We start from the raw sequence: 15,945 nt of genomic DNA, 5'->3' as shown, positions 1-15,945 counted from the left end.
CCGGCCCCCCTGGCATGACACTCATTGAAGCCTCCCCAGGCTGCTGCTCAGGAGGTCCAGCCAGGATAAGCCCCTCCTCACCTCCCAGAGTCACCTGCTGGGTTGGGGTGAGGGGGGGCCTCCTCCCCTCCTCCCTCCTCAGGTGTAACAGCCACCTCAGCCTGCCCCCGGCGCTGCTCCCTTGTAGCCAGCAGCAGCAGTGACCAGCAAGGGAGCGCAGCACGAAGCTGGAGGTGGCAGCTGCCCACTGCCCAGGGCAGGCAGGGATGCTTGTGGGAGGCACGCGGGGGCAGCAGATGGGGCCGGGGGACACTCTGGGAGAGGCGAGAGGTGGGGCTCGGTGGGAGACCCAGCTCCAAACATTGGTGGATCCAATTTGCTGGAGCCCAGGCATCACAGGCCCATATAACTCACTGCCCCTGTACACACACATACACAACAGTGTCTCTCTCTGAGACAATGATGTCAAATGAGTAGAACAGGGAACTAGGCAGCCAGGGCTTTCAAGTTTCCTTTTTTAGATTTCCACTTGAGTCAGTGTAAGCACAGCCATCACCAGGCCTTTCTTCATTTGTAAGCTATGGACAACTAATACTAGCCACCCACCTTACATAAGGTAGGCAATTAATGTGTGGAAGTGCTTTGTGATCTTCTGTGCCCAGATCAACACGCACAACAACCCCCATTACAAGTCAGGCATGCAAGACAGAACTGAACTCTCTTACTAATATGCTGGCAAATCTCAGAGATTCTGACTGCCATAAATCTAGCCTTTGAAGTGTTTCCCACTTGAAAAGGCAAAAAGAATATCACCAAAACTAATGGCTTGTTAGTGGCAGGCCTAGAGATCAAGGCTCATCTGATATGACTGTAGCAACATCGTAATGCAGTAGGTCAGCTGCTCACTGCTTGGTAGCATGTGTCAAGTTTCCTTTTCTACCCCTGTTGTGTTTATTAAAGCTCAACTTCAAAAATCTATGACTAGGAATAAGAAAGGATACAAAAATCACAAGAGTATGCCAGATATTTTATAGCTGACCCAGAAAAGAAATGTCAGTACCAGTTCTATATTTAACCATGACTACAGCAAACAGACCAGAATAACCCACTCCTCCTCCTCTCCCCTGGCACACATTAGTGCAGGGGCTCTCAAACTTCATTGCACTGTGACCCCCTTCTGACAACAAAAATTATTACTCAACCCCGGGGGACAGGGAGGAACGAAACCTGAGCCTGCCCGAGCCCTGTCGCCTTGGGTGGGGGTCCAAAGCCCGAGGGCAGAAGGGGCAAAGCCAAAGCCCAAGGGCTTCAGCCCCAGGCAGGGGGCCTGTAATCTGAGCCCTATTACCCAGGGCTGAAATTCTCTGGCTTCGGCCCCAGGCAATGAGGTTTGGGCTTTGGCCCCAGGCCCCAGCACGTCCAAGCCAGCCCTGGTGACCCCATTAAAACAGTGTTGCAACCCACTTTGGGGGTCCCGACGCACAGTCTGAGAACTGCTGCATTAGTGTAATCTGATCTTCAGTTCAGTCCTGAGAATACAAGATGCAGATCACCCCACCACACTGCCACTCAATAGACCACAGTTAACTATGAATCCTTTGCATTTGGGTTTGGTTGGGGATTCCTGAACCTGCCTCGGAAGCATCTGGTCCTGGCCACTGTGATAGACTGGGCAATAGATTAGGTGGTCATCCGGGGTCTGATCTGTTATGGCAATTTCTACATTCCTATATAACCAGGAGTAAGTACAGCCATAAAAAGAACAGATGAGGAGAGGGTACTAATCCAAACAACCAAGCCCATAAATCCACATCTCATTCATTAATATTTTTGGACTCGCCCACAATGTATATTTAATAGTTATATAGATGGGCTGAGACCATGAGGTTTTGATTTTGCAAATCCAGAATCAGGTAGGTTCAGCTTGGGTTGCCTCTTAGCCAAACCAACAAAGTGCATATATGTGGAGGAAGGTTTGAACTGAAGATAAAATGTCATTTCTAGAATGGGTGGAGATGGGCCCAAATGAAAATCCCCCAGCCTGTCTCTCTAGGGCCACACTGGCTGGCCTGGCTGAACTGCATTTACCATTGGACTGCAGCAGGGAGTGTGAGTACAAAGAGGATGTCATATTCTCCTGCTCCTGGGGCAGGTAGAGATTGGCCCTCTGGCTGTTGCAACTTAAAGCTAGAGCTGGTAGAAAATTCAGAAACATTTTCGGGAAAAATGTTAATCTTCCAGGAAGTTTCTGTTTTGCAGGGCCCTGTTTGCTTTTTTCATTAAATGTTTTAATTGAAAAATTTCATTTCCAGAAAACTGATGACTGAGGCTATCATTTGACAATACGCAGCATAATATAAATAAGAACTCTAAATACCACCACATAGTCTAAGGGATGGGCCAAAACCTGAATTCAATTCAGTCAGTTCATGCACTTTCAAGGACTCCCGGGGGGGGGGGGGGGAGGGATAGCTCAGTGGTTTGAGCATTGGCCTGTTAAACCCAGGGTTGTGAGTTCAATCCTTGAGGGGGCCATTTGGGGCAAAAATTGGGGATTGGTCCTGCTTTGAGGAGGGGGTTGGACTAGATGACCTCCTGAGGTCCCTTCCAACCCTGATATTCTATGATTCTATGACTCTAGTGTCCTGCCAATTGCTGTGCTTCTGAAAGGGGATGGTGTGACATTATAGTTCCTGAATCTCCCCCAGAACTATACAATAGCATAGTGTAACAGGCACTGGAAATCTAGATTTCAGAGTAACAGCTGTGTTAGTCTGTATTCGCAAAAAGAAAAGGAGTACTAGTGGCACCTTAGAGACTAACCAATTTATTTGAGCATAAGCTTTCATGAAGTGATGCTGTAGCCCATCTGATGAAGTGAGCTATAGCTCACGAAAGCTTATGCTCAAATAAATTGGTTAGTCTCTAAGGTGCCACTAGTCCTCCTTTTCTTTTTGGAAATCTAGAGACACTCTTCCCTTCTCTCCACATACTGTACTTAAAAGTTTGTCATCTATTTAAAAGTATGAATCTAATACCAGAAGTTATCACATTTAATGATACTGTATCTACTATGTATAAATTTACTATAAAAACAACTTGAATTCATCTGGACTCAATTCGGGGTGATGGGAGCAAAACAGTTCTAAAATACTTAAGGTTTTCATTGACACCACATTCTGCTTATCCGGAGTCATGAATGCAGGGAGCACATAAAATACTAAGCCACAAGATGGCAGTAGTTCTTCATAAATGATGATGCTAGCCACTCTCACACAGCAGAAATACAATATAAAGCACCACCTGGGCACATCTTACCAATTTCCTCATCTCACACATCTACAGGTGGCCCTATACTTTTCTACAGAAACATGAAACAACATTAAAAACCTTCTACTAAGGAGACTTGTATGTATGTATGAGTCCCCTGGTATTTGCCTACCAGTACCAGAGATAATGAAGGAGCTCTGACAGAGAAACGCATTGCTGTATTGCTCTGCTCCGTAGGTCTCCCTTCAAATACTCTTACCCATGGTGAGTATTACCTGGCTAAATGAGTAATCATTTTGAAATGAATGGAACTACTTGAGGATTAAGGTACTTCTAAGCATGAGTAAGCTGTGATGGCTCAAAGCAGCCAGAAACTGGTACTCCCTAGTGTAAGAAGAGTTCCCAGAAGATCAGTGATCCCTCCAGTGTATGGGGAGCGTTGGGGGCATTGCTGATGGAAAGAGGTGTGGCCAGAGTGCCATTGTGGTCTGGTGATTCCTGGTTGCTGGAATGCCCCTTATGGGGGCTGCTGCAGAAGACACAACTTGCAGCAGTCTCAGCAGCCATCCTTGTCCCCAGCTGCCCTAGTACTGTGGAGCTGCAAAAATGGCAAAAAAAGCTACCTTTGCCTTCCTTCTTCCCTGAGCTGCATTAGGCACAGCTGAGGATAAGGCCTTATAGGTCTGTATGGTGCCTAGCACGACACTGGGTGATGAATAAGTAACAATGATTAATAGGTATCACATAGTTTACTGATCACAGAATTAATACACCCTGATGCTGCAAATTCTTCTGTGTGTTTTCACTGAGACCTGTAAGCCCTTTACTGAGCTCCGTAGGCACGTGAGAGCTATTTAGCATCACTGTGACACATGCCCAAAAGGATGGAAAATGTGAGACATGACAGCCAACACTGTAGCTGGTGATAGCTACAGCAATAACAGTGCTATTGATGATGAAAAACAGAATGGGTAGAAGAGAGTGGATATTTCGGGGTCTGTCCTTAGGACAAATCAAATAATTGCAACTGACTCTGTACATTTTACAATCCCCAAGCGGAGAGTTTCCTATAATGCAACCTCAGAAATAATCTTAAATCTTAGATTTCAACCTCTCACCCAAGCAATAGCCTGTTTATAGCTCTATCAGTTGATTTAAAAAACATCATTACCAAAATGGATATTGTAAACATTGCCATTTTCACTGCGATGTCTGATATAGTATAGCTGGAGGGGACGGATGTCAATCATCAGTAAAATGTCAGTAGAGTGCTGAGAGATATAACAGACACACATAAGAGCCAAGCACACTAAGTATGTCTACACTGCAGTTAAAAACAGGCTGGCCTGTGCCAGCTGACTCAGGCTCACGGGGCTCGGGCTGTGGGGCTGTTTAACTGCAGTGTAGACGTCTGTGCTCAGGCTGGGGCCCGGGCTCTAGGTCCCTGTGAGGTGGTGGGTCCTAGAGCTCAGGCTGCAGCCTGAGCCCCACCACAATTTAACAGCCCTGAAACCAGGTCACAGGAGCCTGAGTCAGCTGGGTGTCTAACTGCAGTGGAGACATACCCAGAGAGGCAGACTGTGTGGGAAGAAATTTCAGCAGGAATGAACAGTGAATTTGGGAACTGGCTACCCATAGAAGCTGAGTGTGGCAGCACAAAACAATTTTTGAAGCCATACTGAAAAATAGAAAGGCAGCCCTTTCTCTAGGCCAAGCTCTGCCCACACATTCTGAGATCCAACAGATTATTTTTTTTAACATCTGTGAACCTTTTCCCAGAATTGGACTCTGCATGTTTGTTTTTGCACACTCTGGAGCAGAGTTAGTCACATGGTTGAAGTTGCATGATCCTATAGCTACACAAAAGACATACGCTCTCTGCCGCTGGTTCTACTCAGGACTCGCAGCAATGCCAAATTGCTTGCTTCAGCATGTCTCCTCTGCCTCTTCAGGTAGTATCAAGGGGGGAGGGATAGCTCAGTGGTTGGAGCATTGGCCTCTTAAACCCAGGGTTGTGGGCTCAATCTTTGAGGGGGCCATTTAGGGATCTAGGGCAAAAATTGGGGATTGGTCCTGCTTTGAGCAGGGGGGTTGACTAGATGACTTCCTGAGGTCCCTTCCCAACCCTAATATTCTAGGAAGGTCATAGCCAAGTTTAGTGTCACCAAGCTAGTTTTTTATATAATTACAATTCCTCCCAAGGGTATTGAATTTATCATGGTCACTATTACTTAGGGTACTTCTACACTGCAAAAAAACCCCACAGCAGTGTGTCTCAGATTCCAGGTCAACTGATTCGAGCTCCTGCTTCCAGGCTAAAAATAGCAGCACAGACATTCCCATTTGTGCTGGAGTCTGGGCTCTGAGGCACCCCTCTCCCCGTCCCCACTGGGTTTCAGAGCCTGCGCTCCAGCCCGAGGACGAACATCTACACTGCTGTTTTTAGCCCCATAGTGAGAAGACTCACTTCTGCAGGGTTTTTCTGACAGTGTAGACATACCTAAGTGACTCAGCTATAGTTACTTCTTGAACCGACAACCCGTGTGTTCCTCAGGACTGAGACAAGAAGATGCTCTCCTCCTGTATGCTCCAGAACTAGCTTTTACATAAAGTAGTTGTTTAAAGTGTCAAAAAATTGCGTCTCAAAACTTAGCTGGATACAGCGTTATTTTGGTATGACACATCCCTAGAAGGGGTCTTTCTCCAGCCTGAGTGCTCCTCAGCCCCTGCCAGCTTTCTGCCAGTTCCTAGGTTAATCAATCCCCTCCAACCGTATCAATTTTCTGTGCCAGCAGCAGTTTGATTTCACTTTGATTAAGAAGCCTATACTTTCTGAAGAGCTTCTCTCAAAGGTTTCCTAGTGCCTAATAAGTGAAAATCCCTTCTCTTACACCATATTCACATCAACAGATGTAGAGCCAGATTCTCAGCTGGTGATATCGGTGCAGCTATGCTGATTTACAACAGATGTGGATCTGGCCCCAAGTCTCTGAAAATCCCCCATCTACCTTGCCCTGTGTGTATAACAAGAAGCATTTCAAGACAAAGCAACCACAGGTGCCCTGGACCCACTAATTTTTCCTAATAACTTACATTTATGTGACTGATACCAAAATGTACCTCAACGCAGCTCCTCCTTGGCACTAGGGTGGCGAGATGCTCAGTTTTTGACCTGAAAATCAGGTCGAAAAGGGGACCTGAGAGCGTCTGATCAGATCTACTGACTGGACACACAAAGTCCGGTTACTGTGGGCAGGGGAGGTGGGGAGGCACAAGATCATCACCTGTGCCAGCCCGTACTCAGCTAGGGCCGCCTCCTACCTGTGTCAGATGGCTGTAGCTCCCAGCTGCAGCTCCGCAGGAAAGTCCCTCCCTACCTGGGCAGGTGAGAGAGGGGAATAGCAGAGAGTGAGGGGGAAGAAGAGTGAACAGGGGATGGGGTCTGAGGGGGATGAGGAGCAAATGGGGGGCGGGTCTGGGGGAGAATTGGGGGGGGCGGGGCCTCAGGGGGAAGAGGGAGGCTGGGGGAGGTTCTGGTACTCCTGTTGGAGTGTCCGGTTTTTAAATATTATGAAGTTGGAAACCCTACTTGGCACTCACTAGAAGTTTTTCTAGTTGCCTCATGCAGTCTATCACCTCCGTACTTATTAGGCAAATCACTGGACATGCTGTACCCAATTATCAGTATTTCTAATGATAAATTTGATACTTCCATCCATACTCTATGTATCAGACCTCCTGGAGTGACTTCAGTGCTTGAGGAATGATCAGCATCTTCTACCTCTCTCAGAAGGCAGGTCCCAGCTAAGGATACAATAAACACACATTTTAATTAATTATAATTAGTTAGTTAATGCTCACTTAGGGCTTTGAAGATGCAAAGTTCTGCATACTGTAAGTGCTAAGTGTTATAACTAGGGTTGGCAGAATTCAATTTTGATTTTTTGATAATTTTGATGGATAATCTTAATGTTTATTTTTAAGCTTTTATAGATTTTTATCAATTTACATTTTCACAGTTGCGCAAAATTACGGGTTTTAAATTTTGTTTTCTATTTTTATCCATTTAAATTTGCAAAGTTATGGGAAATTCTGAGACATTCAGACAATAATTATTTAATGACAGTAGATGTTGAGATTCAAAAGATTAAAGCTTTAGAATTGTTAAAACACAAATTGACAACATCATATGTCAAAATATACAAAGTAAATAACCCTAAATCAATGTCTAATAATTTCTCAAGCAGCATTTCTTTCTTACTACATTGTACATTTCAATGATCATCAGTGGAACCTTTTTTTGATGGATTTGTGTGTGAAATTGATGTTTATCAACGTTTACTGATAAAAATAGAATCTGTCTAAGCCTAATTATAACTAATTAAAATGTGTCATGCTAGGTAAAATAAGGGATGGGGAATAGGAACAGAGGGGCTAATGCAGCCATCAGTTTAACCCAGTCTCTCCGTACATGTAATATACTCATGGAGAAGTGGGTTCACGGTCTAAATATAGATCTGGTACTACATGCTCCCCAAGAGCTCAATCCCGCTTGCATTCAAGTTAATGGGAAAACTCCTATTGACTTCAATGGATGTAGGATATATCTTAAATATTAGTCTTACCTTCTACACAAAATTTCTTGCTCACAATAGTGAGCCTCAGCCTAATCGTATCCTGAATAGGGCTGGCTAGAAAAAAACATTTCTGTTTCATGAAGTTTCAAATGTGTTTTCGTGCCACTTTGGAATGAAAATGAAACTGCTAGAAAAGCCAAAAGAGATTGAGAGAGAGCAATCCACCCCGGAATAGCCAACAGGCTGGTAGTTAGGCCATGTGTCAGGTTTGTGTCCCCATTCTGAATCCTTCCCCGACCTTGGATTGCAAACTTCCTGAGGAAATTTGCATCAAAACCATTTTGTTTCTGCAAAACATTTAAGTTTTAACAAAACAGCAATTTTTGATGGAAAGAAGTTTTTGATTATCTGATCCTGAACATAAATACTCCAAGCAACTATGCAAATATCTGGCTTGCGACTGCGTTGTTCGACAGAGGTTGATGTGCATCTTAGTGCACAGTAAAACCTTGCTTCTAACTGGGTCTGAATTTCCATGCATCCAAGGGGCAAAACACCAAAAAGAATGCTTAGCCTTGCAGAGGACACACACAAGCTCACAGATGCCAGGGCTATCCCATTAGCCTCTTGCCCTCAGGTGCTAGCAGCTGGGCATGGGGAAGCAGCCAGGGCCGGCTCTAGGTTCTTTGCCGCCCCAAGAAAAAAATTTGCCGCCCCAAGCTCTGAGAGCACAACTGCCCAAGCCAAAAAAAAAAAAAAAAAGATGGCCGAATGCCGCCCCTGGAATTGTGCCGCCCCAAGTATGTGCTTGATTTGCCTAGAGCCGGTCCTGGAAGCAGCACCAACTTGCATAAATACAAGCAGCCTGCAATACACAGAGTGCAGACAGGAAATGGTTACTTTTCTTGCATATATCAGAGACATGTTTCAACATCTGAGTCCAATTTAAATTAGTATTAATGATTTGCATACATTACTTGCAATCAGAGATTTATCCTAGTGATAAACTAGACCTGACAAAAAGAAGCTTTATTTATCTGGCGAAACAAACTAGAAATTCTTGTTTCTGAGAACGTCTGCAAAAGCATTGTCTCCATTAAATTAAAATTGCCGTATGATACATTTTCACTGAGACTTTAGGTGTACTGTCGATATGATTTTGATCAGACTTTGGTGTGTTACTCTGGAGTGCTTATCTGAAAATTAAGTGCTGGTAGATAACTTTGTTTAAGGTTATACTTAATTAAAACTGTAAATGTTTGAAAACTGAACTTTTCTTCACAATTGCAGCCTTTGATTTCCTTTGTTCGATGTAAGTTGTTTTTGTCTTTGGACTGTGTTTTATTGCAGATTCCTTGAAAGTCAGAAGAAATTTCAGTTGGAGAAAGGTTTTCAGTTTTGTTTATGCCACCTGCCAATTTTTTATTTTCAACAAGCTGTAGAATTTTGTACTGACAACACAGAACTGCATTACAGAAATTGTCAGATGGAGAAATAATTGTTGGTCTGATTTCCCCATAGCCCCTAGTATTTCCACATGCCTCCTGGGGAACACTTAACCCTTGCAATTCCTCTTTAAGTGAACACGTAGTCTACATGTTTCATTTTGCACAGGCAAATTGTTTTGCAAAGGGCTTCTGTGTTCTAATCTTTTTTGTACTGATAGTATGGACAAGATAACCCAGTTCTATAATGGTTTTAGGAGCCCAAGTTATAGCCTAAGTCTTGTGCACAAAACAGCATATACTATTTCCTCAAGTATAGAAATAATGGGTGCAGGGGGCATTTGACACATACTGCCAACAGAACAAGAAAACAAGGCTGATGGTTAATCAGTTGAGGTGTCTCTGTCCAGCTGAGACCACAGTTGCCAACTTTCATGCGGTAAATAAGCACCCCGACTTTCACAATAAACCCAAAATCAAGTTAATCCCATTTCAACACAAGCCAATCCCTAAGAACCCCAACACTCTATGTGACTAGATCCCCCCCGGCGTGCCGTCTGGGACTGTGGTGGGCCTGCTGTGCACCCCGACTCTCTCCCCCGCTTGCCCCTGCTTGCTGGGACCCGATGGAAAAAGAAAAGAAGCAACAAGCCAAAAACTAGCCAACAAACAACTCACAACTCAATTAAGCCAAAAACAAGCCCAATTTCTGCATTTTTTTTTGCAGGTTTGGCATGTCTGGCTGAGACACCTCAAAGGGGCCTAATTTTCAGATAGTGCTGAGCCCCTGTCCTGTAAACATCATGGCTAGGACCCTACCAAATTCACAGCCATGAAAAATGTGTGATGGACCATAAAATCTGGTCTCCCCCCGTGAAATCTGGTCTTTTGTTTGCTTTTATACTATTCTACACAGATTTCACGGGGGGAGACCAGCGTTTCTCAAATTCGGGGTCCTGACCCAAAAGGGAGTTGCAGGGGGGTCGCAAGGTTATTTTAGGTGGGTTGTGGTATTTCCACCCTTCCTTCTGCGCTGCCTTCAGAGCTGGGCGGCTAGTCAGCGGTAGCTGTTGGCTGGGCACCCAGCTCTGAAGGCAGCGACCCGCCAACAGCAGCGCAGAAGTAAGAGTAGCAGTACTGCAACCCGCCCTATAATAACCTTGCGACTCCCCCACCATTCCTTGTTGGGTCAGGACCCCTACGATTACAACACCATGAAATTTCACATTTAAATAGCTGAATAATGACATTTACGATTTTTAAAACCCTATGACCATGAAATTAACAAGCATGGCCCATTAAGGTGTCTGAGGCATTTAAATGTAGGTCTCCTTTTGCAGATGGCTCACATACACATTCTATAACAAGCTCCTCAGCAGTGGCCCAGAACACAGTGTGAAGACAGCAGATCAAGAAAAACATTTCTCTGTTCACTGTCCAAGCTGCTGAAGCACGTGCCGCTCCCCTTCTCTCCTCTGTCCTTGCCCCCCTCTCTGTTCTTCCTAGGGCAGAAGATATAATTGCCATCTCTCCTGGTGCTCTACACTGCCCTGAAGCACGAAGTGTACCTATTGAGGATCTGGGGAATCTGGGGAAGGGTGGGTGGCCACAGCTAAAGGCTCCTCCCCCGACCTAAGGGGAGAAGCCACTGGACCCAGGTCTCAACTGAATTCAGGGGACAATAAATGAAAAACAGGAACAGGAGTGAGAGTTACAGGGTCAAAATCAGGTCTGCATGAGAAGCAACAGCAAAGAGTGTATCTGCACGGCACACCCTCTCCTCGGGCAGCTATAAAACTAACAAGTTCTAATTCTTAATGAATATCTAGGCACTGCCAGACTGTATATACCAGACTGATGTACAGCATCTATGCTGAGCTGTACACCCCATGTACATCATTATGGCCAGGCCCTTGTCTCCCCCACCCTCCAGAACCTTATCGATTTTAGGGAAAAATCAGAAAAATGGGGCCTGACTAGAGTGGGCATATGAGATCCCACTGGTGGGGCCAGGCTGGAGTGTGTGGGGGGACTGGCCAGACTAGGATGAGGGGACCACTAACCCTAATCCTGAGATCATTGGCTCACCCCTCTTCTCCTCTCACACAGGCCTCTGTGGGTCACTGCCTCACCCTATATGCCAAGTGACCAAGTGGTGATTTTAGTGGAAATCAAGCTTTTCTGATTTTCACCAAAATCAGCCACTGATGTCTAGAATCTTCCTAGGAATTTTGGAATTGATCAGATGAGGTTTTCAAGTGATCACATTAGACAGCCTAACAGAAAAATGCCATTTGAGTGGAGTGTAAGGCCTCACTGGGGTAGGCCAAAACCAGGATGCGCATGTGGAAAGAGCAGACTCCCAAACCAGGCTCATAATGAGATTCCCACTGAAGCAGAGCTGTTAGACACAGTATTACATTTTAGTCCAGTGACTAAAGGGTTAATTACCTCAGCGCAGGCCCATGAGTGAAGGTGGAGTTCATGGGAGATGCTGTGCTTCCCTTGGCTAGAAGTACCTGGGTACAGACGAAGACCATGCCCTATTAGAATTAATGTTCCAACTTGCACCTGTGCTTAAAAAATTACACTGGGGCCAGCTATGGTGGGAAGTTCAGAGACAGAGGCTCCTAGAAACTGGTGGTGATACTTTCCTTCAGTCCCTAGAAAGCTTTTCTTTATTTAATAAAAGTTAAGCAATGGGGCAAATCTAGTCCCTGCCTCTGAGGTTGTAGAACCAGGCAGTGCACGGGGTGGTTGCCAAGGGGCTGGAGAAGAGTGGCAAACACCTGTGGTGCAGAGTGCAGCTCACTGGGCACTTCCTGCAGAGTAGTATGCAGGGGACAGGTGGAGGTGAGTCCTGACAAGCCAGGACATGGATGGAATGGGTGAGGGACGTAAAAGAGCCTGCCAAAGCTATTTCAGCCATGGGGTTAGAGCAGCCTCCATGGAGTAGCTCTACAGTTACTCTACAGCCTGGCAAGGAGGCAGAAGTGTACAAGAAAAGATCAGAACAGATCACCTGCAATCCTACTGCAGATGTAGGAAAAACAAAGCTAAACAGAGGGACCATTAATTCAGTGCTATGCTCTTCAGAGAGACAGTATGGGGTTCAAGGAGACAGTTTGTGTCCCTTGCCTCCTGCTAAAACAGAGAGGAGTAAAAATTCACAATATAGATAAATAATTCCTTACGAATTAACAAAAACTGAGGAAATATCTCAAATTTCAATGGCTATCCAGGCAGCTAGGATGATAAAGAAAGTGAATTAATAACAAACAGAGAAGCATAGAAACTACAGGACAAGGGACATATGGTGTCAGTCTCACCAACAGCAGGCTGGACAGCCAAATACAGGATCAGCTTCCTTAGCAGTCACTAACTTACAGCTGCTAGTAAACCAGTGTCAGCATGAGCATCTTCACTACTAAACAAAAAATTGTGTTTTTTTTTACCTCAGGGTAACCAACGTGTCTGAGTTTTCCTGAGGTAAAAACACAGTGAAGAAAAAGAATGTTAGTTTTATTGTGAGGTAAACTTGAGGAGGTCAGCCCTATACTCCCTTATGGAGTTGACCTCTGCAAGTTTACCTTATGGTAAAACTAAAGTGACTTGTCTTCACCTTGGAATACCTCATGTGCGTTAGTTACCCTGGGGTAAAAAATGCATCATCTTAAGCAGTAAAGACCAGGCCTAAGCGTGTGATGCCAAGGTGGGAGAACAGCAGACTTTCCTCCTAAAATGAGCCAGTGCTTAATTTTCAGTGAAAGAGATACCCAGGCTCAAGGAATTAGGTACCGGGGCTTCGCACCCACCCACTTAAATTATATGCCTAGCTGGGAAAACTCGCCTAATGTGATAAAATCTAATTCCCAGCTAAGAAACCCAGAAAGTATCTGCCATGAGTGAAAGTACAGTTTGAAATTTGAGGTACAGTGCAGAGAGAGTTGATGTAGCCCATTTATAGTTGCTGAAATGGCTGCTAGGCTGTTTGGGTAAAAGTGAATTTATATTAAAATGTTTTCGTTTTTGTTTAAACTGAGTCTGATGCCCTATTTCTTTGCTGCGACTGAGATCCTCTTGGCACAGCAGATATGGGGGCTGTCAGGGAGTGGGTGTGATTCCCATATTCTCTACCTGGCCCCAGGACAGGTTAAGCAGCCTGGGGACAGCTAGCAATAGCCCCAAGGGACTGTCTGCTACCTGTGAATAACCAGTGTCCTCAGTACAACCTTCCCAACACTTGCACCAGGGCTGTATGGGTAGGGTGGCTAAGTCGGCTGTATTCCTGTTGGGGACTCTCCTATGCTGGGGAAATCCACAGCAGGGAAGATCAGGCGAGAGAATCTGGCCCTGAATATCTCTTTGACTGATGGACAGGTCTGCTATTATACAATCTAGCGCAGTGGCCCCCAACCCTTTTGTGGCCAATCGCACATTCATGTTTTCAGAAGAGTGTGGTGGGCACCAACAATTTTTCAAGGCTTATTTTGTATTTGTACATTAAATAATACGAAAAACATCATATTTAATATTATATAATATATGAATCCATAAGTTAAAAAAGGTAATTTTACATGTAAAAGGTATTAATTACGTTATTTGGCAATTACTCTTTCACCTTACCATGTGAATTTGCTCTTTTTATCTACCTGTAAGAAAAATTAAGGAGATTTTACAAAATAAATATCATAAACAGTTTTCATCTTATTTATTTAAAAAAAGTAAAATTATTTTTGATTGGACAGTTTTTTGGAAAAATGTAGACTAGCTGTAGCAGAAAGTAAAGCTAGTAATATTTCAGTCCTATGTATAAAACACTGTTAAACTGCTGGTCCAAATATATTTATTATTCTTTAACATAGATAGCCAGTTATGGTTAATAAAAATATTCTTTGTATTGTTACTTGTATCTGGATTTCAATAACCAAACAAACAAATATGAAAAAAAGTTAAACACAAGTTAATCATACGTGCTCATCAGCACTTAATGGAAAATAAGTATTAATTCATGTGGTTTTTCTAATAAAGTCAGCCAATTTTTCGTAGTTGAGAGAGTAGGATGATATTCCTGTTTGTAAGCAATCGTCAAGATGGGCATCTGTAAGCCGAGATCTGTATTTTGATTTTATGATGTTCATTGTTCAAAACAGAACTTCGCATAGATAAGTGGAACCGAAATAAGATTTTATTTTGTATGCTTCATTTTTTAAGGCAGAAAACTTTTTTAGGTCAACCAGATTCCAAAAGTTTTCATGTGTTGCGCAGGATTTTAGAACAATATCATTTTGAAGGTTCACAATCTCCAGTTCCATGTCTTCTGTTCTTACTTGAATGAGACTCGCAATTGATGTAGCCATTTCTGTTACCTCTATTTGGCAAGTAAAAGGATTCACAAGAAAGGCAACTACAGGCTCAATGATGGTGAACTGTTGACATCTCTTTTCAAATTGTTCGAGAAGTGTTTGAATGTGGATAACAAATGGTGATGGGTTAAAATCACTGTCACATACCATTTTCTTGATACTTGGGAAATGTACGAGAGACTTTGTCTTCACATGTGACATCCACAAGATCAGTTTTGCTTTGAATGATTTTACAGAACCTATCATTTGAGCCACATGTTTGCCTTTTCCCTGGAGCTCAAGATTTAAAATGTTCAATTTGTCAGTGATGTCGGTAAGAAAAGCCAAGTCCATTAACCAGCTGGAGTCTTCTAGTTGCTCGAAGTTCTGATTTGTGGACTTCAGAAATTCTTTGATCTCTTCAATTAGGCTTAAAAAACATGCAAGAACTTTACCTTTGCTCAGCCATTGTACTTCTGTGTGCAAGATAAGATCAGATTGTTTATCATCAACATCTTCCAAAAGGCCTTAAAAAGTTGGTGTTGCAAAGGTTTCTCTTGAATAGAGTTAATTATTTTAATAACGACATTCATGACGTGTTGAAAAGAAAGAGCTTCTTGGTGGATAATGCAATGATAAGACATAAAGTTCGGAAAGAATTCATTCTTCTTGCAGAGTGCAATGAACCCATTAGTGCTGCCCATCATTGCTGGTGCCCCATCAGTGGTGATCACAGACAGCTTGTGTAGTGGCATACTAATTGATGTTGCATATGATTTGAATTAATTATAGATGTCCTCACCCTTTGTTCACCCTTTCATAGGCAATACTTTTAATAACTCTTCTTTTACGGTGAAGTCACTAAATACCATCCTCACCAACTGCGCTGTATCCAATATATCTGTCGACTCATTGAACTGCAGTGAAAACCAGTCCCATATTTCCAAGTCATCCTTTAGCTGAGTTTGCATGTGGCTTGAAATTGCATGTATCCTCCTCGTAACTGTGTTCTCTGATAACTGCAAGTCTTGTATTGCTGACAAAATCTCATGCTTGTGAGGAAATCCTTGAAACAGGCAATCAGCACCAGTCAAAAATGCTTTCTTCAACAATTCACCATCTTGAAAGGGTTTTTTCTTCTTTTAGGCATCTAGGGCCAGACTGTAACTTACAAGCTGTCACACATAGGGTGTTGGGGGTGTGGAGCTGTCTGGCACCAGTGGCAGCTTGGAGTGGTTTCACCTCCTCATTGTGAGAAATCTTTTAGCTATCTGGACATACAGAGCAAATGCACAGGATGCACCATGC

General features: G+C 43.7%; 1 long non-coding RNA gene across 1 annotated transcript in view; it reads right to left on the bottom strand.

Annotated features, from left to right (window-relative positions):
* Nucleotides 1-11,806, bottom strand: part of LOC140915250 (uncharacterized) — a 44,154-nt gene extending 32,348 nt beyond the window's left edge. Inside the window, exons 1-2 of the long non-coding RNA XR_012160113.1 lie at nt 11,744-11,806; nt 6,992-7,074 (exon numbers count right to left, since the gene is read on the bottom strand). This is a non-coding gene — a long non-coding RNA (uncharacterized LOC140915250). The remainder of the gene's footprint in view (nt 1-6,991; nt 7,075-11,743) is intronic.
* Between the last annotated feature and the right edge of the window lie 4,139 nt (nt 11,807-15,945).

The sequence above is a fragment of the Lepidochelys kempii genome, chromosome 7, assembly GCF_965140285.1.
Source record: "Lepidochelys kempii isolate rLepKem1 chromosome 7, rLepKem1.hap1, whole genome shotgun sequence".
NCBI classification, from domain to species: Eukaryota; Metazoa; Chordata; order Testudines; family Cheloniidae; genus Lepidochelys; species Lepidochelys kempii.
Note: the sequence above shows the minus strand (reverse complement) of the source record. Positions and strands in the feature narration are given on the sequence as shown.